Source organism: Eupeodes corollae, chromosome 2 (genome assembly GCF_945859685.1).
Source record: "Eupeodes corollae chromosome 2, idEupCoro1.1, whole genome shotgun sequence".
Lineage (NCBI taxonomy): Eukaryota > Metazoa > Arthropoda > Insecta > Diptera > Syrphidae > Eupeodes > Eupeodes corollae.
Genome location: NC_079148.1, coordinates 19,668,123 through 19,695,011, shown reverse-complemented (window position 1 = coordinate 19,695,011; position 26,889 = coordinate 19,668,123). Strand labels below are relative to the sequence as shown.

The following is a 26,889-nucleotide window of genomic DNA, read 5'->3' as shown; positions in this document are numbered from 1 at the left end:
TTTTAAGTGATTGGTGACATTTTAAAGCTTTGAAAATCCAGCTCCACTGTCCCGCAATAGATGATTGCTCCTCATTCCATTACACCGCCTAGTATGCTCTTCAGTTTTTCAAGATAGATTTTTTCGTTTCTTTTCCGTTCAAATTAATGTTGTTCTACCGGAAAAGACGACGGTATGCTAGCTCGATTCCACCTACACTGATTTGTTGCAAAATTAAGGCGTTGGCTCTTGCGTGCAGCATTCTTTGGTGTTGTTTTCCTTAGTTTTTTGGTGTCTGTATCACCGAGCAACAGTCGGTCTTCTAGAATTTACCCTAGGTTCTGCTTGAATTTACTAATGTAAGTCCTTGAGTTTGAAGCTCTCACTATCGAACTCTCACCATCGCCTTCTTTTTGTGAAATGATGTGGCTTTCTTGACTCTTCTTTTGTGGTTTTGTCCTTACCTCTCAGTGTCCTTGAGGTAGTTGTAGACAACATTTGAACTTCCAATTTTCCTGACTATAAGACGGATGGTTTTGCCGTGATAGGTAAGCTCTTATTTGGCTTATTTCTTAATTTGTTAAACACTTGCGTCTGCTCAAACTTCTTGATTCTATCAAATTAATATTCGTACTAATCCCAAATAATCTGAGTGTCTTTTCTTTGATTTTTTACGCTAATAGAAAAATTTAGATCTTGTCCGTATCTATGTGACACAAACAAACAGGTACTTTTTATGACCTTCTTTGGAAAAACAATCATAAGGCTTGTATTTATCAACTTATTCCAAAAATATTTGCTTGCAATATAACTTTATTCATTCCACATTTGGGTTTTCCAACAAAAAACTTAGGGGCTTAAGATATAACGTTAAATAAAAAACGAAAAAAGCCTGTGTCTATCCATTTTACACGAAGTGTATTTTCTAAAAATGAATTAGTTTGAAGGCAATACTTCCAATTTCTGACAAGATGTTTGAGTTGAAAATCAATTTCTAACAACTTTTTTTAGGATCTTATTTCTTATAGAAAAAAACCGGCACTTCGATTTTTCGTAAAACTTTACTATATGCCATAAACGTTATTTTTTCTTGTATACTATTATTTTGAAGGTAATATCATTTTTTCTTCGAGATGACAAATGTTTAAGTTTTTTGATTTACAAAAAGTGCCTTAGATGTTTTTTTTTTTCAAAATTATACTATTCATAATGTCTCAATTGGTTCGTGAGATATTTCGGGATAGTCAACATTTTTTTTGAAAGTCCTTTCAGCATCTTTCAACAGCAAAACAATATTTATTTGAAATCCATATGTCTACTGGTGTTTCAGATATAGACGACGAAAAATGGTATCTTAAACGTAGGAAAGCTCGAATGTAAGTACAAACGCACACACAGACATCTCTCTAAAAAAACCTTTTATTTAGGTTCAATTATCCTTGAAACGTTGAAAAATGCCAAAATGTTCAATTGGACAGATCAGACTAATTACAATAACTTCCTATGGGAAGTTAAAATTCACAGATTTGATACTTGGGAGTACTTTGCTCTAAAATAAAACCTGTTGAATTTATTTCACTAACTTTCAAACATTTCTTCAATTGAAAACCTAGTTTTCGAAAACTTAAGAAAAAAGTATTAATACTATTTTACTGGTATGATTTTAGGGTGCACTGGCGAATTTTCAACAACGTTATAATAAAATACCGTCTACTAAATTTTGTTAGCCTTATTGAACTTTATCAGAATGCAAAAACTAATTATCCTAATTATCGTCCACACAACGTTTCACAAATTGAGTTTTTCTGGCACAAGTTTTACCGACGTATTGAAATTATTTTCCCAAAATCAGTAGCACTATTTTGTTGCCAGTAAACTCGACTAAACTACCATTTCTCTCTTTTCTATAAAATAATTAAACTCTGATAACAATAAACCGACAGAGTCACGATTTCAGGATTCCCAAAACGTTTCGTCAAAAACAAAACTTCCTTAGTCGGGGATAATTTCGCGGAAGTATATACCATCAGCTAAACTCCATGATCCAACTTTATGCGAGCTGACAAAATACTCCAGACGGATGTAGACGTACAAAAATAAAACTGACCACACTATTTGAGTCCAACAGCAGCCACTTTGCAACTCTGGGAAATTGTGCTGTTGAAACTCTCAAAATGCCGCCATCTAATCCTCTCGCAGACTAATTAGTCCTGCGGCCTTCTAATTCGTAATTCGTAATTCTTTTCGTAGTCCTGCTCTTGTTGTGCTGGACTCTGGTCCTATGGACAGAAACTGGTTCACTCCGCATGTATTCATTAGGAGTAATTTGGGTTTTGTTCGTTTGGTGTTGATGGGTGGTAGGAGGATGGTGGTGATAGTGTAGGGAGAACTTGATGCTGCACATAAAACTAGAGAACATAATGGTGCTTAGTGGAAGAAGATCCTCAGTCCAACACAGTTTTTAGAACTGCATCTGCTTCTCTGCTTTCTGCATCATCATAAAAGTGAAATCCTTTTTAATTGCGTTTTTAATTTATTCTTAGTCGTGTTCCATTTTTGAGTCCGATGTGCGATGGCAATGGTGATGGCGATGGGGCTAGCCAAAGCCATTCAGTGAGGATTTTGTTGGACTTTGTGTGATGCAATGCAACACGATCCTTGGTGCATATTGTAAGGGGTGCGGTTGAAAGAGAAAAGCAAAAAAGGAGGAAAAAAAGCGAGTTAAATGCAATGAAGAATTCAAAGCCATGTCTAGTTTAAGTAAATTGTGGAATTTTCTCCTCTTTAGATTTTTATTAAACATACGAGTACCAACTTTACTGACGCTAACGCTAACCCTAACGCTTACGCCACTACCCGTCCGCCCGCGTCCGCTCTTCTAACACAACATACATTACTTAAATAGTTAAGATGTCGCTTGTGAACATACTTAATTTCAAAGGCGGGAAGCAGAATAAAAAGGATGTGTGTGTGAAGCTTTTTTTTTTTAGTTTTTCAATTTTACTGTGGAATGTGAAACTATAGGGTGGAATGTCTAAATACAGAAAAAAAACTCATTTTAGAAAACGGAAGGAGAATTTTTAAGTGGACAGACATACTCTCTTATATCCTTTTCAATCTAAAGCATGTCCTGTCTCTTGGTACATGTAGGACGTACATAGGTACATTAAAATGTATACAACATTTTTTTTGATGATGTTGATGGTGATGCAATATGTTGGTGTGGTTTTATATGTTTCCAAGAACCGAACACCCACTTTCTGTGGGGGGAGAGGGGTTAAAAGAGGTATAGTTGGTGAAATAAGGAGACTTGGGTAGGGAAAAATTAAAACTCTGCTATTATAGGTGAACTAAATTTGAGATTTTTATTATGAAATTAGGTTGATTATTATTATTATTTGAAGAGGAAAAATCTACTGAGAGGATAATTATTTTGTTTGGAGGACTTTTTTATCTGCAGGACACTTGAAGTAATAAGGTTTATGCAGTATGTGGTTTTTACGTGGTATTTTGTATTGATTAGGAAGTTTGTTATGGTATTTATGTTATACAGGGGTTTCAATAATAGTATTTTATTTTTTAAAGAAATCAATGGAGGTTGATATGATTTTAAAGGGGCATGCTTGTTATTAACACTGATGCACCGTATTAGCAAAGTTGCCTTTAAGGCTAGGGTTTAAGCACTATATCTACTTGATGAAATACTCATGATAAATTCGTATATTTGCAGTTGTATGTATAATACGATGACCCCAAGAATTCTTTCATCACCTTATTTTTCTCCAAACAAAATAGCAGTAAAAAAGGTGTTAAATTACCAAGATATTGACAATTGCGATAATGTTTTCAAGAAATAACACGGCCAAAAAACTTTTCTTATAACATTAATCTCACCGAACAGTGGAACAAAGGCATTTGATAGAGTTGAAGAAGTTGGTGCCAAGCTCTCTTATCAAAAATTCTTGCTTTTGGTATTGGATAAGAAATTACTTTTCTAACCGTTAAATACAAGTTGTATTAAATGGTTTCATGTCTGAAATTCATAAAATAAATGCTGGTGTCCTCCAGGGTTCTGTTTTGTCTCCGATTCTCTTCCTTATATTCATAAATGATCTTTTTTCTGCTACTTCTAATCCATTAAACTGTTTCGCTGACTACAATACCCTCAGCTTTTCATATTCGTTTTTAGATTTTTATCGTTGTCCTTCGAATGTGGAATTTCAACGACAGCGTTTGATAAGCTCATTACATTCTGATCTCGACAACATTGTACAAAACTCAATGCTGTATCCTGTCGTTAAAGCGTAACCCACCTCCGATGCCGCTATCCATGAGCCGCATTTGCATCCAGGAAACTAATCAAGTTTTAGGGTATGTATATCACAGATCATTTCTTATGGAATGATCACATATTCGATATTGTCAAAAATGCTGCTAGGTGCTCAGGATTTCTCCGACGGTGCAAGAAATGTTTCACCCCTTCTGATCTGCTATAATTTACGAAGCCTGCATTCGTCCAAAACTTGAATATAACTTGTATATTTGGTCAGGTACCCACAAAGCAAGTTTAAATATTTTGAACTGGATCCAAAAAAAAGAGTTTTGAAAATGATAGGCGATAGAACTATAACCGAAACAATGACGTCACTTGAATACCGCAGTAATGATTCATGCCTTTTTTCGTTCTACCGATATTTTTATAAACAGTGTTCTGTCGAATTAGCCAGTGACATTCCTCCCCTCAAACAATTTAGCAGTAATTCCTTAAGCTCAATTTCGGACGAACTGTCAAGTATAGATATTCTTTTTTAACCGCACATCGAGAATGTGGAATGCTGTACAAAGCTCTGTTTTTCCCTATCAATTTGATATTCAAAACTTTAAGACTAATGTGCATCTCCTCTTTAATCCTTCCCTATTTTTCTAAAGCTCGCACTGTGTTTAAACTTAAAACATGTTAAGGGTATTAATAACCCCTTGAGTGCCCGTTCATTATAAAAAAAAACATGTGTACAATATATCACTGCGTTTTAAAATCTGGTATCGATGCATTTTAAGTAATGCTGTTATTTTTACTAATGAAAAGCTAAAAGATAAAACATTAAAAAAGTACAGTTGGCCAAAGAACAGACCATACAAAATTAAACTTCTTATTGAAAAACCTCTTTAATTAATTTATAAACAAAAGTTTCAGAAATATAGTTTGAGTAGCGATTATAGCTTCCGTTGTGTCAGAACAGAAACGGCAGTGATGTTAGGTGTATCAGTAGAGAATCAACATTATCGGTGATAACAGTAGTATCAGTAGTGTCAGTAGTATCAGTAGTATCAGTAGTATCAGTAGTATCAGTAGTATCAGTAGTATCAGTAGTATCAGTAGTATCAGTACTATCATCATATCAGCAACATCAGTAATATCAGTAATATCAGTATCAGTATAAGTTAGAAGTTTTCTAAAACTGTCAGCAGAAGAATTTATACTCAAAAGTGTCAGCACAGGTATCAATATACAAAAGTGTCAGCAGAATATATCAACACTCCAAAGTCTCAGCAGAGATATCAATGCTTAAAAGCGTCAATAGTTTAACAACTCTTGCTGACACAAATTTGTTGCCAGTAAAAGTTAGGTTATTAGGGAGGGTAATGTGTTTCTATAATCACCATTAAAGCCATCCACAAAGATTGAAGGAACCATTCTCTAAAAATAAAAACCCCATTTTAAATTAAGTCTTTTTTTCTTCATCATGAAAAACAGTCCATCACACTAGAAAATCAACTGAGACCAAATAGTACTTTTTTATTACCATTTTTAACAATTTCTTCCAGTTTGTTAAGTGCAAATGTGTCCATTAAAAAAACAATTTAGCTCGTTATAAAATTACAAAAAAAACACCATTATAACCCCCAAAACAACAAAAATAAAGGTAGCCATCAAACAAAAGAGCAAAATTAACTGCAGGCCACTTTTATAATAGTCTCCCTTTATTTTCGAAAATTATATCTATCTTTATGGGTTAATGACTTTTGAGACTATTAAAACAAAAGAAATATGTTTTTTTAAAATGAACTTCTATAAACATTTACAGCTTATCATAACACATTCATTATATTTATAGCACCCACATCGTTCCTTTTTATACATTCAGTCTCGGTCGATCTACAAGGGTCTAAAAATAAAAAGTGTTATATTTCTTCACATGAAAACGATTTCAAAAGCAAACAACAATTTTATCCGCATATTTGGACGTCATTCATTCAGAAAAAAAAAATTCATTCATATAAAGGATCTTAACATGAGTTCGAAAAAGTTAAAGGCAACTTGTTTGTAACTTTTCCTATCCGCCAATCAAATGTTGTTCATATATTTATTGCTTTAACTCATGTCACGTTTCTCTCACACGCCGATGTTGATGCCGTCGTCGTAGTGCCGTAGCCGGTCGAGCCGTTCAAATCGATTTTAACTTAAAATATACTCGTAATTCCATTACAAATAGAAATGACGTAAAATTAGTTCGAATTATTATCAAACCGACGACGACGATGAGGAAGGACGCCGACGAACGACGACGCCCGTAAGACTGTGAAGTTAAATATCCTTTTTGTATAGGTTATAGGTAAGTTCCGCCATTTATAGTTCCTTTTCGTCCTCGTGTGATGTGGTGTGTGCCATAAGGGTTTAGGTATGTGATTTAAGTTAGCTTTAAAGTACTTCCGCATTGAAAATGTACATGAACATTGTATGGAGAGTGTGAAGGATCTCTTTCTTGCTCCTTCGTGTGATAATAAATTGTGCAATTACTCCCCTCACTATAGAAAACAGAAAATCCACGACCCTAAAGACTCACTCACTGGCTGACTGACTGACGACTTGGGTTTAAGGACTCCTAGCTAGATAGGTAGTTAGGAAGGTATGTAAGGACGAAAATAGGCCTGCACACAACGCGCAAAGGTTCAATCCTTTATTTAGTTCAAGCATAAAACACATGCGGATAAAATCAAATAAAAAGGATCTACCATTGAAAAGGATGGAATTTGGTTCATTCTATATAGATACTACGATGTTATATCCTTGCGTTTGTTGACATTTAATGTACATACCTTCGTAGCTATATAGAAGACTATGTGTGGGTAATTTAAGGATATACTATACTATGTATATCTAGTTTATCCCCAAAGCGCAAAACATCACTGCGATAAGGGAACCATCATATTAACTAGGTATAAGAAAGGAATAGAAAGAAAAGATTCTGTCGAAAGATTAAGTCACACCACGCATCACAAGGACATCGCGCCCCTTAATCCTGATGTTTTTGCTTTTTGCCCGTTGCCTTATGGCGTGTTGGGTGTTATTTTGCTGTCGGATGTAAACACGTTAATCAGGTTCCGTTTGACAGTGATTGTTAGGATATAAGTTATTTGTTTTTGGTCCTTTCTCTTATAGATAGATACCTAACCGAAAAACAACTTCCAAGTGGAATTATATAGAATACGTTTTTTTTCTCAGGATATGTTGAAGGTTATTTTTATCTAAGAAATTAAGGTTTAACAAAAGAAAAAGAATGAATCTGTAATTTAATTATTATGTTAGAAGTTGAGGATATACAAAAAACGTATGTGTTGGTGTCTTAATTAAATATTAATACCATTTTTGGTTGTGTCCAGTTTTTCCTCTAATCCTTATTCAGAAAAACGATGGACAATAGATAAATTAATTACTATTAAAATCAGGATAACTTAATAAAATAACAAAAAGTAAAGGATGTCATTATAATATGGTGTATAAAATAGGTAGCTCTGAAGACTCATGTCCTATGCAGCCTTAAGTGTATTGTTTAATGTCAGTAAAACGATTAATCAAAAAAATAAAGTATTCATATGAATTAGTAGCAAATTATAAGTAAAAAGCATTGTTAAACGTTTGAAAATGATTTGAAGTAAAATTTTGGTATCCCTGAGAAAAACTTTGATAGCTAAGAATTATTAATTGGTAAAGAAAAAATAAATAAAAATAAAGGGTGATTTTTTAAAAGCTATAGGAAAGTTTTTCCAAAAAAAATACATATAATACAGAAAAATGGATGATATCTTTATTTGAATCGATAATATGGCCGTCTTGTTGAAACCACTTGTCATGCAAGACGAGTTCTTGCATTTTCGGCAAAAAAAGTTGGATATCACCTTAGGGTAGCGCTTACCATTCACAGATACGTTACTATTTGCATCATCTTTGAAGAAGTACGGTCAAATGATGCCACCACCCCATAAACCGCACAAAACTGTGACTTTTCCTGGATGTTTTGGTAGCTCTTGCAAATCTTCAGGCTGATATTCACTCCAAAATCGACAATCCTGCTTATTTACGTACCTTCGTGAAAAAAGTGGATCTTCAGCCAGCTTTCCGAGAGCCAAAAATTGTACGTTGCAGTACGTCGTTCGGCTTTACTTTTTGCACCAGCTGTATTTTGAAAGGCATCATACCTAAATCTTTCCGCAAAGTTTTCCACGAAACAGAGGCCCAATTGCTGTGAACAGCGACGAATCTATAATTGATGGTTATCATTAACACTGTTCGATACAGCTGCGATATTTTCTTCAGTTCAACAATGTAAATTTGGTGCGAAATTAAGTCACAATAACCTGAATAACCGCTTCAGTGCGCTGATAAAGCTGTCAATAAAATGGAAGAAGCGCTCGATGAACTTTCCTAACAGACCACGCATTTTGATAATAAAATTCAATGATTTGCAATCGTTGTTCGTTTGTAAGACGACTCATGGTTAAATTATAGAATAAACTGAAGACGTTTGACAGTGAAAAAAAGCATGAAACGTTCGTCAGCTTTTAAACTATGATTACAATCTGTCAAGTAAGAGCGTGGTCGTTTTAATTTATAAACAAAAATACTTTATGAAACTTTCATTTTTATAAATACATTGTACACATTACAAACAATGATGCAATTTGGTCAATAATGTGTCCAGTCACTACCGGCGTCGATAATTCATGGCATCTTCGAGGCCAGTAAAGAGGTACGAAGTGCCGAATACTTCCTTTGAGAAGCAGCTCCAAAGATGCACATTTATTCCATGTTTTACGGTCCGCTGAACAAGCCTATTGGAAGTTGACCAGGCTCGCGTGAGGGCAGAACGTGCCTATGTAGAACATTCATCAATAAAAATCGCTTTGTCACATGTTTTTCAGACAACAGAGGCTTCTCCATTGTGTTGCGCCTTTTCAGCGTATAAAGTATAAAGAAAGGTTCGGATAGTTTCGTAGGATACATCTAGACGTTTTGCCATTAATTGTGCTTGTCTTTGCCGCAGTGTTTAAATAGGATTCCGCGAAAACAGATTCATCATTCTTTTTTATCTTTTTTGTTCACTTTTCCTATCGAACCACGTTCTGCTAAATCATCGACATTTTTAGCCAATTTTTATCGCTGTATCCCCTTCTGTACAAATACCTTCGACTTTTTCATATATTTAGCAGCTTCTGATTGCAACATTTTGGGACCTTTCGGGTGGATGCAAAGGAACACAGCCTCGTAGCGCGAAGCGTACTTAGCATCCATTGCGTTTAACGTGATTCTCTTTCAAAAGATCAACTACAACTGAACCTTTGATGACAACGCATCATGGACAAAGCTTCCCTCTATCGACTCGAGAAGGAAGAGCGAAATCTTTCATTTACTGTCGGTAAAGTCGACCACGCTCTTACTTGACAGACTGTAAGTCATCAAAAATCTAAAGAATGGATTAAAATATGTTTAGAGCTATATCTTTAACTATTGCTAAACTTGAAACAAACTTTCAAGTTGATTTAAACTCTAGAGTTGAAATTTCTCTTAATTCATTTATTTGCTTTTTTTAACATACAAATACATTTTTGATATTTTTGAAAATAAGGCAGAACTGTCAATTATTATCAGTTTTAACTTTTTCTTAGAACTGTGTGTGTAAAACTTGTTTGTATGTTTCAAAAATTTGCAGTCAAACGAATATTCAAATTAAAGTTTTGTTAGATAAATAAGTTTGCAGTCAATATTTTTAATTTTTGAAAAGCTATTTGAGTCGAAAGTACATTTTTAGCAGTTTAGCTAATTTTAATTTTTTCTTAAAAAAAAAGTCAATTCGGTTTTTATCAAAATTAAAAAGTTAAAAATTAAGAAGTTTGGAAACATTATTTTCTATAAGATAAAATTAGTTTGAAGCCAATATCTTAAAGTTTTGAAAAGATATTGAAGTCGAAATTAAATTTTTAATAACTTTTGTTAATTTTTGTTTCGGTTTTTATTTTTTGTAAAAAAAACTGTCAATTCCATTTTCTCCAAATTTGTCCTAATGTTGAGAACAATATTTTTTATAAGATAAAATTAGTTAGAAAAAATAATATAATTTTTTTTAATAAAGTATTTGTGTCGAAAATCAATTTTTATCGACGTTTGTTATTTTGTTTGCAGGTTTTTAATTTTTTTGTAAAAAACTGTCAATTCGATTATTAAAAATATTTTACCGAATGTTCAAAACAATATTTCTCATAAGATAAAACTAGGTTCAAACCAAAATCTCAAAGTTTTGAAAAGATACTTAAGTCGAAAATAAATGATTAACTAATTTTTTAAATTATTTTTTAGGTTTTTAGTTTTTTTGCAAAAAAACTGTCCATTCGATTTTTCTCAAAATGGTACTCAATTTTGGCAACAATATTTTTTAAAAAATAAAATTAGTTTAAAGCTAATGTCTCCAAGTTTTAAAAAGTTATTTGAGTCGAATATCAATTTTTATCTTTTTATTAACTTTTATTCATTTGTTTTTAGGTTTTTAATTTTTTGTAAGAAAACTGTCAGTTCGATTTTGCTCAAAATTAAAGCAGATGTTAAAAATGTTTTTTTTTTGTGTTGCACAAAAATATTTTGGAGATAAAATAATTTGTATTCGTAAGATTTTCGAGGTGACAATTTTTTTTAGTTTTTTTTTGATTTATAAGAAAAAACGTTAGTTTGATTTTTTCAAAAAATATACTTGTTTGGTATCGCGTTTTAATTCAAGTCCTTAGCGTTTTTGGTTCGTGAGATATTTAGGGCTGACTACTATGGTAAAAAAAAACCACACACACAATTTTCTTGAGAGACCTTTCTGCATCTTTCTGCATTATTATCTGTATAACAAAATTTACTTTAAGTCGATATTTCTTTTGGTTCTTGAGCAAGGGACAACGAAAAAAACGTCAGGAACGTACGGACGTCGGACATACAGACATTTACATACGTAAGAACGTACGTACACATGCACGCACAGGCATCTTTCTAAAAATCTTTTATTTCGAGTCTAAGGACCTTGAAACGTCGAGAAATATCAAAATTTTTAATTTGACCAATCGGATCCATTACAATAACTCTTATGGAAGTTAAAAAGCACGAAAATGTTGAAATATTGTTTGGTATAACAAAACATTTTGTTTTTATTTTTGTAAACAGGATTTTGGCATTTTTTCTCTATTAATACAAAATTTAACAAATTTAACTTTAAAAATTTGAAATGTAAAAAAGTGTATTTAAAAAAGAGACAAATATTATTTATGGTGATGTAAATTTTCAAACCGATACCCAAAACCTTATTTTTTTTTTTGAAGTCTCGAATATTAATCATAGTAATTAAATTGACTATTTTTTAAGATATAAAAACCAAAATTTGGTAATTTTTTCACAGTTAAAAAAATAATCATTCTTAAATTTTAAGTAAGAAATCGAATTTGTTTTAAAACGCAAAAACTCTCTTTAATTATTTTTAAAAATGTGGCTATGAAAAATAAGTTTTTAAAAATTTAAATGCCATTGATTAAGTATTTTTTTTTTCGAAAATCGTTTGAGTGTTTTTTTTTAATTAATTTTCTTTTTATGCAAATTTTCAATATTATTAGTTTAAGAAAATTAAATATATACAGAGCCTTTTAATATACGTTTTACATTTCATATTCGTAAAGAAATGATGACTAATTTTCGAGATATGGAATTTAAAAAGCAATAATCTGGAGTAATACTTAGGTATATATTTTTCTTTTGTTCAAAGAAGCCAAGTTAGAAAAAAAAATTAGAGAAAATTCAATAAAAAAAGTCTGTTTTTGAGAAAATTCGAATATTTTGGGTGGTAGAATTTCTTTTGGATGTCCATTTTTTGAAATCATAAGAAATATGGACATTCAGTTTAGTTTAAATGAAAATAACATACTTAATTTTTCTTAAAAATAATTATTTTGAATTTTTAAGTTTTTGACTATATTCTGTTTTTTTTTTTTTTTTGTTTCTCAAAATTTCACCTTAATTTATTAAACTCTGATGAACTCCTTATTAGAGCAAATTTGTTTCTGCCAAAATCGTATTTGTGTCAAAATTTCAAAAAGTCTTTGATCAGATATTTTTGAAACTCAGAATTCTATACTTTAGAAATATTTGTTTTCAAAAAGTTTCAATTATTTAATCTGTACCCATTAACAAGATAAGTATTTTGACTTTAATTTGTTAAAACTTCAATTTTTCTTTTAGATAAGATTACCAACAATATTTTGTTTAAAATGAATAAGTCAAAAATTGTATTTTTTTTTTAATATGGTCGAATCAAAATTTGTCAATTGGATTTTTCTAAAAATTTAACTAAATGTTAACAACAAAGCTTAAATAATATAAAATTAGTTTGAAGCTAATATCTTTAATTTTGTTCAAAATTGAAACAACTATTTTAGAAGTACGTAATATAATTTTTCGGTTGTAAAATATTCTTGGAAACAAATATGTTAACCAATTGTTCACTATTTTTAAATTGCTATTGTAAAAATAACCACAAGCTCATTCCTTGAAAATCCTTTTTGCATGTTTTGATGTTATTATATAAGAAAACAAATCTATTTGAGTTCGATACCTCTAATGGTTCTTGAGACATTTAGAATGTTTAAAATTTAAATTTTATTATCCAAGAAACAATTTTAAAATTGTCATTTTGACACCAATTTCATCTTATTTTGTATTAAAATTTAAATTAACTGAACATTGATAGTATGACATTCCATCCTTCTTCTTGTTAACTCCCCCTTTTAAACTTGTCAAATAAACCAACCGTAAAGTCAACAAACAAAAACCTTATATAAATTTAATTAATTAAAAACGTCGCTGTTGGTTAACATAAGAGGATTTCCAATTTCAAATTAAGAGGGGAGAGATATCATCAACAAATATTGTTCGATGCACTCGAATACTTCTTCCTTTTTTTTTTGAAATACCATCCAAAAATGAACTATCGTGACTGAAGTACTCTTTTTCTGTACATAGCAGCAAAACAAAAAGAAGAAATTTCCCTTATAGTTTAAATTGCGTGTATCCAATCCCTTTTTTCTGGGGTCTTTTCCACCACATTTTCCAAAACGAATCGAGACGAAAAAATTGCATGTGTGGACATTGTAGATAATACTGCTGGCTGTTATTGCTGTAGGTACTGCAAAAGGTAAATTGCTTAAAATAAAACCATTTCCAAGTACCTAGAACCTAGTGATGTCCTCAGGACTAAACAAAAAACAAAAGGACTAAAAACAAAAAAAAGGAGCAGAATGGACACGGACATCACATTACATTGTGTGTCAAAGTAACATTCACTCTCTTTCTTCTCTAGTTTTGTGATGGAGCAACACATAGATCACACATGACGGACATTTTCAAGCTTTACGGAAAACTGACGTACATTTGATATTCATGCAAAGAGCTGCCAGCCAACAAAAAATTGAAAAAGGAAAATGAGCCAACCATGCAACCAACCTACGACTGTATGGACATAAAGAGGACACCACGTCAAAAAAGCAGAAAAAGTAAAGTAAAAAAAGGACATCAGTAAGGGAGACTATGGGACACATAATAGGGAAAAAATGAGCCTTCCTGTGTCAGAGTGCGCGTCCGCTTTTTTGGTCGTTTTATGAATGATTCAGCCAGTTTGAATCTCACATAACTTCCGTCCTCATCATCATGCCCCACGGATTAGAAATGACAACAGTACATCCAGTCGAGGTGGAATTAAACTAAAGGACATGTCCAGCCCAACCCAGTCCAGCGCACCTTGTGGTTTAAATTTTATGGTATATTTTCTATAACAAAAAAAAATCACGAAAACAAAAATCTGCTTGACCTTCTTCAGCTTAGGCACGCTTGGTATATATGTTTGTATGGAACCTCGATGGAATGTCAACAGCCATCTTGAAATTTGCATTCACCCATGATGCCATAATGACACTCACCACACTCACATTCTCTTTTGCAAAATGTCAAGAAGAAACGAAAACTTAATTTATATGCAAATTCATGCACACACACAGTGCTTTACGGTGTACCTTACCTTTCTATGCAATCCTATACCTGGAACACTAAGTTTGACGGGCCTTGAATCCTTGAAATCACTTAAATTGTAATCTCATAAATTATTCGACAGCCTGGCCTAGGTTTACACTCGCTCACTCTCTCCCTCTCTGTTTAGTCGTTAGCGTTCTGTGTTGTTTGTAGACGAGTATGTTAAAGGACTTCTTCGTCCTTCGTTCTTCTTTCCCTCTTTTAAGGTAACAGGACCTCTTTGAATCGGGTTGTAATTAATGTCAAACTAAAACTTATTACCAACGTTTAATTCGTCGTCCATCTGATGGACGATGACGACGACGACGACGACTAGAACGACAGATTTCACAAAGGGTTCATCTTATGGCCACTTGCACATGCTACTGATCCTTAGAGATTCAGAAGCCGCCATCGCCACCGCCACCGTCACCGCTGGCTGGACCGTCATATACGATGACAAATTGAAGAATTTAGTTTGCGAAAATTTGTTTTTCAACTTTGTAGAAAAACAAACAAGCAGAACGAGTCGAGTCGATTTGAGTCGAGGTTGGAGACATGACTACGTTTAAGTATAAGGAGGTCACATCTTGGGGAATAGAGAGTCTGTTGACAGGAGGGTTTTTCTTTTCAATTTTTTTTTCTTGGAATATTTTAGAAAGCTAGTTGAAGTCTCGAGAAACTTTAGTGCTTAGTTTTGTGTTCCTTTTTTTCGGCGTATTGTTCTTCGAATAATATTTGAAGGCGAAAAGATGAACTTCTTTGAAGGATACTCCTCCTCGAGGGAGAAGTATATTCTGATTAGGTTTTGATAAAAGTTTGTTGTAAAATAAAACCGTAAATGTGATTTTTGTATTTATTTTTTGGGATACTCTGGCGTATACGTACTTTTTTTTTTGTGCTGTTTTCGAAGATTGAAAGTGTATGGTGTATGCTTTCGCATGCAAGAGAACTTGTGTGTTCTAAAGTGCGTTACTGTGGCGTATACATACTTTTTAATTAATTTTGTTTCTGCGTTGTACTTTGGTAGAAGTTTTCTTATTGAAAAAGAAAGTTTAAGCCAGAGTGAATGCAGGTTGATATAATAAAAGTTAGGTAGTTTATAATTTACATAGAATGTATGTACATATTTTATTCTGTTATCAAACTTACAAGATGATGGCTTCAAAAAGGAGTATACATGAAAACATAGATGCAAGTAATGTTAGGTTTTTAATAATTTTTAATTTGTTTTATCTTTTTCTAAGAACTTTGGTCTTGAAACATGATACTTTAGGGAAAGTTTTCAAAATAATTTGAAACTAAAAAAAAGTTACAAACTCTATTTAAGGAAGATGCAAATATAGATTTATGTAAAACAGCTCCATATCGCTTGAATTGTATTTTTTTTATCTGAGACAAGCGAAGCAGCTTGAGGAGATTACAAGTTTTAGGTAAAATTATCTATTACTTTGTTTTTAATAGAAAGTAGTTTGATTTTTTAACTGGAAGAATAACGCATACGACTTGATTTTAAACTCGGAAAATTGTATGTACTTTTGGTTAAAATAAGTAAATAATATTGATTTCCTTCACTTTAAAGATTAATCCCAGGACTTGCTTGGTTATAGCTAATAAGCTGTAGCAGTTTTTAATTTGCAATTTAAATTCTACGGTTAAGATTTCTTAATTTATTTTAAAATATTGCTGAAGAAAGATAAAAAAGTAATCTCCATATAAGATTTTTTTTTATAAATTGTTAAAAAAATGTGCAAAATCAATAATTTTCTTGATTTTTTTTAATTTAATCAACTTTATTACATCCGTATTTAAAAATGTATTTAAAAGATTCAATTCTAACAATTTTTGTATTAACTTTAACTTTTAAAGTGAATTTTGAAATACTTCTAGTTAAAAGTGTATATGTATGCATGTACGTTAGTTTGTGTTTTGGAACTTTTTAAAAAAAATAATCAAAAAGTTGAATTTGATTTTTAAAGGACAATGGACATTTTGGTTTCCGTTCAAAAAGGCTTAAGTGTATTATAATTTAAAAAAGTTTTTTATACAGGAATATTTTTCACTATAGCGATGAGTCTAAGACCCTACTTGACTCTTTACCTTTAAACATTGACACCTGCTTATGCTTTGGATTAAATGTTTTGCTACTCAAAATGGAACAGCAAAAGTGTAACTGAGTGATTTGTCGACGAGGCCTGTACCACGGAGAATACAGACGCCTCTTATTGAAGGATCTGTGTCTTTACAAGAATATGCTAAGATATTTTTGTAATAATATCATTTTATATTAGTGAGACCTTCGTATCACTTCTTTAAACAAACTTTGTATACACGTCTTTTTATGATTTTAAATCATTGGGATGAGTATGATTGCGTCAAGAGAAGTCTATTTTTCATTCCATTCTTAAAATAAATGTGAAATAGTGCTTGAACTGTCCCCCTACATAAACCCTAATGCAACATAACCCGTTTGTTTACCTTAAGCGCGCACTACCTGAACGTCATCAATTGAACCTCTCACTCGTACACAGATCTATAGAGAAAACGTACAAGACTATGGCATCCATAAAGATGTAGGGTACAAACTAATGTATTTATAGGGTGTAGGCCCAAGGCCGTTCGCAAAATTCAAGGAGTTGAAATCTGCGAAAGGCCTACACTTTCAAGGACCGCGACTATGTTCTCAGCCTATCTTGCATTCCTTGAACTTACAGGTGTTGGCTGATTTTTTACTTAACCGGTCGTCTCAAATTTGGCCACCAAACGTTGAAGAGTCGAATGTGAAGGGCCACCACGTCATTATTAAAGTTCATTTAAATAGTATCTTTTGATTTTTGGATAAGCTTGATAAAAACGCATGTGATTTTGATAGACAATTAAGCGGGGAAGGGTATTTGCGCAAAAACTACTTATAAGACAAGACAAAATCCTTAGAATTTCGTTTAAAAAAAAAGGGTTTATTATGCGGGTTAGGGACTTTAAGCGAGATGCACTTATATATGTATGTATATCAAAAACACTATATTTTGTGTTTGAGATAACATTCAATCGGACTTGAGCTTAAACCCTCTTGAACTATGTCTATTGTATATGCCTCAGATGTCCTCTACGTCTAAGAAATACGTTTGACTGGTCTATAAATTGGCAACCTGTCTCGAATACTTAAATAAACCAAACTAATTTTTGAGATAAAAAATTCTTTTAAGCTTGGAAATCGCTTGTAATTAATTTTGTCTACAAAAATTTAAATTTCTGCGATAAAGTTTTTGAAAAGTTTTTATCAAATTTTAAATTTAAGATCAATACAATTTATTGCTAACTTATTTAAAACAAAAAAGACAAGAATACGCCCGTAATGACTTAATTCGCGCTGGAAAGAAATCTTAGATCAGACCAAGAAAAATGAATCCAGTTTTGTACCTTGGCTTCGAAATAAGTAAATTGCGACTTTTGTTTGCAATTTCATAAAATGAAAATATCGACAAAAAAAATCATATTTCACTACATTTGAGAAGCAATAGTTCAATCGAAATAAATATTGGAAACAGCGAATCGCAATTTGATATTAATTTGTATTAATTTAATGTTTGTTTTTATCGTAAATCTCAGCAGGATTTTGTAGATTGAAATTGCTTTCTTGTAGATTATGAATCGTTTTTATTTTAAATCTACAAATTTCAACCCCTGTTTTCTAAGACTGCAACCAAATACAGTAGTTTGCAAAATGACAACTAAAGTTTTGATACTATTTTTTTTTAAATTGCAACTTCTGAGTTGTAATTTGAAACAGGTTATTCTGCAGTTTGCAAATGACAGTCACAGTTTTGATACTTAGTTATCTTTAAATTGCAACTTTTGAGTCGTAATTTGAAGGAATTCTAGCGGCAATTTGTAGATTTTAATGATTAATTTACTTTCAATTTTCAAGCAATCATGTAGAGATTTTAGAACAATTGTTTGTAAAATCAACAATCTGTATTAGTGATTTACAACATAAACTTATTGGTTTTCGTATTTTCAGGGATGTTTTTTCTTTTAATGGCGAACCGAATTACAAGTTTTTGTATACAAATTGCAATTAATATTTTCTAGAGAATTATAATTTATAAAATCCTAAATATATTAAAAGAAAGTCATATTTGAATGATTTCTATTTTTTTTTTTATGGTTTTTAATTTTTTTCTAGAAATAAAAATTAAGAAACTTAAAATTCAAACATGGATCATGTAAAATTGTTCAAAATGGATTTAAAAGTGACAAAAACCCATATTTTTCGAAAATACACGAATAGAATATTTGAATAAATGATTCAACAGTTCAATGATATTTTAAAATATAAAAATTCTCGAAAAAATTTCGTTTTTCCGAAAATGTGGAATTATATTTTTTTATTGGTCGGCAACGCCACTATGTATAAATACTTTTAAATTATAACCCTGAAGATAGTAGATTAATGATGCTAAAAGAATTGTAATGAACTGTTTACTTTTTTTCTTAAATCGTCAAATAGGTATTTCGTAAATAATACTCTTGCAGCTTCAATATTTATATCGAGATTATATTTTATTGATTTGAGGATAGAGGAATCTGAAATCAACGTATGCATTTAGCAAAACAAGATTAAAAAAGTCAAATTAAATTAATCTGTTGAAGTAGTAGATTGCGACTCAAAAGTTTACTTTAATTTCAACAAGCTCGAATTCTGACTTTTGATAATAATTACCAAATTATAAAATTTTGTATTTTAATTTGAATACTAAATTACAACTTCCTTATTCATATTATAATAAAATCGTCTTGATTTACTAAAAAACGGATTTTCGTAAATTCCAACCTAAATTTCGTAATTAGAAATTTTTTCAATTCTCTCCGTGATTAAATAAGTTCAAATAAATAAATTTAAATATGGAATTATATAATCTTGAAACTTCGAACTGTACTCAAACTGCGATGCACATTGATGATATTTTTTTCAAGTGCAAGAGAAATAACAAATGATAATAATTTTGCAACAAGCTGAATTGTCTAAAAACGACTTAGAAAAGTATTTGATCAATTTTAACACCCAATCTGTTTTCTGTCGATATATTTATACTTTAATTCAATTCAGTTATATTTTTGGTATGATTTTCATTTTGAAAAAAAATATCAATGGAGGTTTACTAAAAAACTGAACTAGTTTCGAATTTAAAGGAGCAAATTTTTAAACAACCTATTATAAACAGCTTAACATTTTGGTGAGTAGAAAATATTTTTAATATTTAGCAATTAAGCAGCAACCCTAAACTTTTCAACCCTTCTTTTCATTAAGCGAGCAAGTAAATTGCTAGTTTCCAAACGTGATAGGCTAATTATGCTGATATGATTTGGATCATTTAGATCGTTAAAAAAGAATTATTCTAGGTAATTCTTGCGTTGGGCTAAGAAAGCAATTGAGTAGTAAAGCCCTCTCTAGAGCGATTAAAGTGTCGCTATATATAGAAATTATTGCTCCAGCCCGGAAAGTCTTCGAATCCACAGCCACAGGACTGCGTGGTACCGAAAGACCGTGAATCAGGTGGCACGCATACGTGGAAAGTGACCTCCCCCAACTTGGAATGCGAAACTGCAGACATCTAGCTAGGTACCGAGCTAAATGGAGAAATTTGTTGGGTGAGGCCCAAGTTCACACAGGACTGTAGCGCCACTTTAAGTAAGTAATCAAACTTAAACGGAACTACTAATTCGAATTCCTATATGTAGACTGAACCATTTTATCCACTGTTCTTATAAGATTAATTGTAAAAGGGTTCAACCTCGTGACACAAGTACCTACGATTTTTAAATCGGACTTAAGTGTTAAGGTTTTCCAACAAAGAATCAAAGTGTTACCTTGTCAAACCTATACCCAGAGTAAAATTCTCCAGTATCGAGCTCTTTTAATTAGTTTACTTGGAACATAAAACTTCACATTGTTTTGTACAAAGCAGAATTTTCAACTACTTTGCAATTAAGTTTATCTCTTCTGTAAAATATTTTCATGAATTATAAAAAAAAAAAAAAACAAATTTTGATGTAAAATTGGCAAGAAATGTTGTCAAGGATAATGAAAAATTTTATATGGATTTATCAAGTTGCTAAAAGTTAAAGTAAAGTTCCGTACATATAACTTTAGCAAAATTTTAAGAAATAGTTAAATGCTACAGTCGTTTAAAATTGCTTAAAATATCTTTTAAGCTTATTAAATTAAAAAAAAAAATGATTTAAAATTCTACGCCAATATCTTTGTTTATATTTTTTCAAAAATCAATTTGTACAAATTGCTTAAAGTATTCTTTAACTTTTGATTTTTAAATTTTAAAAAGTGAAATCAATTTTTCTTAAATCTTTGACAGATGTAAAATTCAATTCTGCCTATTTTGACGTTCTTATCTGTAAAAAAAATTATATCAATTCCATATCTCTATTCGCTTTGTAGATAATGGATCAAGATTCAGATAAATGTCACAATTTTCAATTCGACAAAGCGGGTGTTTTTTTTAAATACATTTTTCAAAACCATCTAATTTTTTTAAGCCGCTCACAAAAAAGACACACCTTTAAAATAAAGTAGAAAAGTCTCAAAATATTATGATCAAAAAACACAAATACACTTAAATAGATTATTTTAAAAGCAATCAAACTGACCGACTTTCAAAAACACAACAACCCGAGAAAAACTATTTTTATATTCATTTTTATTTTCATTTTATATTTTACGAGTTGCTATAAATGAAAAAGAAAAAAATAATAATATAGAATTATCCTTATAGTATGTTTATCCTAAGGACATCGTTGTTGATATGATATTTGTGTGTGTTTTTCTTTTCTTTTTTCCTTAAAAGAAAAACGAAAAACTTTTCATTCAAGTACCGGATGGATAATGTTTCAAATAAACATGGATAATGTGTGTCAATGTAGACAGATGAGTGAACACTAGAACCACATTTATGTACATTTTATACAAAACCTTCCTATACATACATACCTATCTATTTTGATACAGAGATTTATTATGATATTGTTGTCCTGTTTATGTTCTTTTTTTTTTTGTATCACAATTTCTATATTTATGAAGTACAAACATATGTACATAAATATATATTTTGTACATTAAAAAGTCATATTCAGGCAGCCACTCATATCATCGCTTGTCATTTCGCTGTGACGATGATGACACAAAATGAAATTGAAAGGATAATAACACACACAAAATAAAAAAAAATTGCAAGAAGAAAAAGGAAATATGTTGAGAATAACTGGAGCAAACACAATTTCTTGTTGCTGGAGGCAGGTCTTCATGTTTAGTTTCACTTCTCACTTACTCGCACTCACGACTCATATTTACTCACTCACTCTGGACCTACCAGTCACCTCCATCCTGCCGCAGCACAAACAAAGATTTAGCAAGGATAAAGATTCAGAATCAATTTTTATGTCAAATAAAATGATCATCCAAGCAAGAGTCTGCTTTCTCTCTCTATAAAATGTTGCAAGTGACATAAGGATAATACTTTTGGGGTGAATGAGGTGTGTTTCGAAAAAATAAAATTGAAAATAGGTGGAAACGAACGAAGAAGGTGGAAATGTGTGTGGTTCTCATACAAAACGATTGCAGGATATTAGTGAGGAAAAATATAACAGGAAGGACATTTTCCTTCATTGTGATTATTTTGGGGTGTGGGGAGTTATGTTTCCATAAATGAGAAAATACTGTATTTGATGGATAGGGGTGGATATGGAAAGAGGAAGATAAGGAGGAGGAAGGGATAGAAAAGAGATGATATTAAGAGATGAAAAATATAATGTGGCCACTGAAAAGTTTACGTGACATTTTTAACATTGTTCCTGCCGTTTAGAGAGGTGAATCCACTTTATAGTGCAATGCAGTCAAAATAAATTATTGTATCTTTGATTGTTATGGCCCTCACATGGACAATGAACGTGAGGCGCAAGTTAATTGAAATAATACGAGAATTGTTGGTGTTATTCGAAAAAGGTTTATTTCATTAGATTAGCCATTTCCTGTTTGAACGATTAAGATACATTATAAATCCAAGGGTTTAATTATTTTAGAATTAAAAAAAGGTTCCATTTCGTGTTCAAGCATAATCATTCAAGCCAACTTATTTCAAAAAAAAAAAAAAAAGTAACGTATACGCCCTGTTGAACTTATTTATCTATTTTCAATTATGTAGATATTTTATTGTATTTATTCAAATGAAAATAAACATAAATGCATAATCAAAATGAAAAGTACACAAAACGGCATAAAAAGAAGCCAAATACGATGCGAAAAATTGACTTTTCATGCAGAACTAAACAAATACTCTTACACACATTTCAAATTTAAATTCACGGTCGAATAGATTTTCCTTTTTTATTTTTAATATTCTATAACCTAACATTCTCTGCGGGGAATCAATGTTTACAAAAGGAAAATAAAAAAAAATCTATTGAATTATTTTTCAACCATCAATGGAGTTTTTTAACGCAATAGGTATACCAAATTTATATACATACCTTTTTCCTTTGAAAAATAAATTGTTTAATCAAACGCCAGAGTGTAAAATGTTCAAATTTCAAAATCAATTCTATTGAAATTGCATCTGAAATAAGAACAAAAAGAAATTTTTAATAAAATAGAAAATAGAAACCAACGAAAAGTTTGGAAAATTTATGATTTTTTAGAATTTAAGTGAAACAACGAAAAAAAAATATATTTTAAAAAATTTAACAGTTGAAATAAAAGTTACATACAAAAGTTTAGTAATAGAATGGGTTGTAGGTACTGGGAGACCTTGAATATAGAACATTCAAGGGTTGCAGAACTAACGATGGTAATGGGAATTTAAGTCCTTTTCTATAAATCAATATAATATGTACGACGTCGTGCACATACATACATCCGTATAGACCAAAGGTGAATAAGGACATCAAGTAATTTTGTCTAGGTATTTTTATGGACGTACATATGTAATGTGTGCATTTTTATATGATAAAATATATGGACCGTATTACAGGGACACTGGACAACATAATATCAGAGATAAAAAGTATCTAAATTGGTTTACTTTATGGTTCGAAAAAAACGACAAAACTATTACTTATCTTTCCGTAACGTCTCAAAATAAGATAACAATAGATAAGTTTTACTTATGTTTTCTATATTCGAATGTTTTACTGCAAACTTTTCTGCAAACGAAGTAATAAAAAAGGATGATTTTCTATGAGCTTTACTTTCTTTAAAAAAAAAACAACCAATTGAGTTGATTTTCATGGCATTTGCTAAGATTGTTAAGATCTTAAGTTTCTTCGAAAGTTATTTTTATAATTTCTGATAAAGTACTTCAAAAATTCAACAAAAAAATTCATAAATATAGAACTTAGAGTCTGGTTCTCATTATGGAAAAATGTCTAAATTTTAAACAAAAGAAGATGTTTGGTCAAGTCCAAGAAAGTTAGATACAAAAATTGGTTACAGCAAAATAACATTGATTTTTATTTTTGGGAACACTGCACGTGATTTTTTTGTTGAACTTGATGCATGGTAATACTTATCTCATGTCTGATTGGACAGATAATTAGTTTTATCCTTCCGCTGAATGAATATCGTTGTTGCCTACGATCGATTAAGAGAAGATGACAATTTTGCCAAAAAAAATCATCTTTTCAAAGAAGCTCATTTTGATCTTGGCGGGAATGTATGTAAACAAGCAAAGGGGATTGCTCATTTTATAAGGGTCATCCGGCCCGGAGTGTACACCAATGAATTTGGTATCAAATTAAAGGTTGTTCTAAGCCGGATATATCTGCAAAAATATTTTGTCGATAACTCATGCGAGATCCGAGATATTTGAGATTGAAGTTAAAAATGTCCAACCATTAAAAATGAGCATTTTTTCGACATAAATGCTAATAACTTTGGATATATAAAATATAAGAAAATCAAAAAGGTATTAAAATAAAGGTGTCAAAAATATCTTTCAAATGAAACTAAAATTACATTTCTATGATTTATATACTTTGAGTTATTTTTAATCAAACCTTTGAATAACAGCAATTTTTAGGCAAACTTTTGTATAATAATATCTTTTAAGTAGCTCAGTTCACAACCTTTATTTTCATATATAATTGATGATGATTTTTTTATGAAAATCCGGATCATTTTCATTCATTTCAAGGATCAGAACAAACGCGACGTGGTTTTTCTGGTGATTGACCAATTTGAGTTCATGAGTAAGCTCAACTTGGGAATAAATTATGATCAAGATTTTAATAATTTCAATTCTAATAAAAGAGGCTGGGATGCGACCCACACTGATAACTTCCCATCCAGTCTGTCGATTGGTCTTGCCTAAAATTTTGTCTATATGTACTCGTATCAATTTTTACCAAATTTGCGTACTATTTTTTGTAGATTTTTAGATTTAGAAAAAACGGACTGTTGGATTTTTATATAAAAATTACTAAATATCAAATACAATATTTTCTGTGAAATAAAATAAGTTTGAAGCCAATATTTCAAATTTTTGAAAAGATATTCGAGTCAAAAATCAATTTTCACCAACTTTTGGTAGATTTTTTTTTAGCTTTTCATTTTTTGTAAAAAAAACTGTGAATTCGATATTTCTCAAAATTTGTCCTAATGTTGAACACAATATTTCTTACAAGTAAAAATTAATAAGAAGCTATTATCTCAAAGTTTTGAAAAGCGATATTTGAGTCGAAAATGAATTTTTACTTTTATTCATTTTTTTTTAGGTTTTTATTTTTTGTAAAAAAACTTTCAATTCGATTTTTCTCAAAATTTTTCAAAATGTTGAAAACAATATTCCTTATAAGATAAAATAAGTTTGAAGCCTAAATTTCAAGTTTTTGAAAGGATATTTGAATCGATATTAAATTTTTACCAACTTTGAGTAATGTTTTTTTTTAGATTTTTATTTTTTATAAAAAAAACTGTCAATTAGATTTTTCTTAAAATTTTATCAGATATCAAAAACATTATTTTTTGTTGCACAAAATTGTTTTGGAGAAGAAATCATATTTCAGTCGTAAAATTTTGAAGGTGACAAATTTTTTTTTTCAGTTTTATTGATGTATAAAAAAACCTTTATATTGATTTTTTTAAAAAAATATACGTGTTTAGTATCACGTTACACTATATTATATAAAATTTAATTCAAGTCTCTAGCGTTTTTGGTTCGTAAGATATTTAGGGTTAACCAAAATTTTTACCTTTTTTTTCAAACTGCTATGGTAAAAAAAACACCCACGCAATTTTCTTGAGAGCCCTTTCTGCATCTTTCTGCCTAATTATCTGCATAACAAAATTTATTTGAAGTCGATATCTCTTCTGGTTCTTGAGCTATGGACAACGAAAAAAACGTCGCGAACGTACGGACGTACGGACGTACGAACGTACGTACACACGCACGCACAGACATCTTTGTAAAAATCTTTTATTTCGACTCTAGGGACCTTGAAACGTCGAGAAATGTCAAAATTTTCAATTTGACAAATCGGACCCATTACAATAACTTCCTATGGGAAGTTAATAAATGCTAGTAGCCTTTGTTTATCTTAAGATGATGTATTGTCAGCTTTATCATCTCTGGACAAAAGTTTCTCCGCTCCACCAGATAATATTCCTCCTTATTTACTTACTTAAGGTGGTGCTACAGTCCGGGGCGGACCTGGGACTCAACCAACATGCGTCTCCAGCCATCTCGGTCCCTAGCTAGTTGTCTCCAGTTTCGCACGCCAAGTTGGTTGAGGTCCTCTCCCACCTGGGTGCGCCACCTGAGTAGCGGTCTTCCTCTTCTGCGCCGCCGTCCCTCGGGATTGGATTCGAAGACCTTCCGGGCTGGAGCGTTGATGTTCATCCGCTCTACATGACCTAGCCATCTTAGCCATTGGACTTTAATTCTGCTAACCAAGTCAGTGTCGCTGTGCAGCCCGTACAGTTCGTCGTTATATCTTCTTCTCCATTCTCCATCTATGCGTACGGGACCAAAACTCACCCGAAAAATTTTTCTCTCGAAGCATCCTAAGACGCTCTCATCTTTTTTTGACAGGGTCCACGCCTCAGCGCCATAAATAAAAACCGGCATGATGAGTGTCTTATAGATGGTGATTTTAGATGGTCGAGAGAGGACTTTACTTGTCAATTGCCCTCTAAGTCTAAAGAAGCAGCGATTTGCAAGAGTTATTCTTCGTTTGATTTCAGCGCTGGTGTCGTTGTCTGTATTAATAGCGGTGCCTAGATAGATAAAGTCCTTAACTACCTCAAAGTCATAGCTGTCAATGGTGACGTTTTGTCTTAGACGTCGTTGTTCAGTGTCCTTTTTTGATGACAACATATACTTGGTCTTGCCCTCATTGATCACTAAACCCATCTTTTTCGCTTCCGTCCAATGCTCAAAAACGCTCCACTGACATCACGCTTTTATCTTTCAATTATGTCAATATCATCTGCGTATCCGAGTAATTGGATGGACCTTTGGAAGATTGTGCCTCTAGTGTTT

General features: G+C 31.4%; 2 protein-coding genes across 6 annotated transcripts in view; one reads left to right on the top strand and one right to left on the bottom strand.

Moving 5' to 3' along the window:
- The window catches only part of LOC129946803 (glutamine-dependent NAD(+) synthetase), a 134,976-nt gene extending 112,008 nt beyond the window's left edge, over positions 1 to 22,968 (bottom strand). The window contains exon 1 of one of the 2 annotated variants that reach the window (XM_056057139.1): positions 22,883 to 22,968. The gene's annotated coding sequence lies outside the window, so the exon portion shown is untranslated. The remainder of the gene's footprint in view (positions 1 to 22,882) is intronic. The other variant, XM_056057143.1, reaches the window with a different exon arrangement.
- Positions 1 to 26,889, top strand: part of LOC129946802 (cytosolic carboxypeptidase Nna1) — a 261,648-nt gene that overhangs the window by 99,489 nt on the left and 135,270 nt on the right. The gene's annotated exons all lie outside the window — the stretch shown is intronic.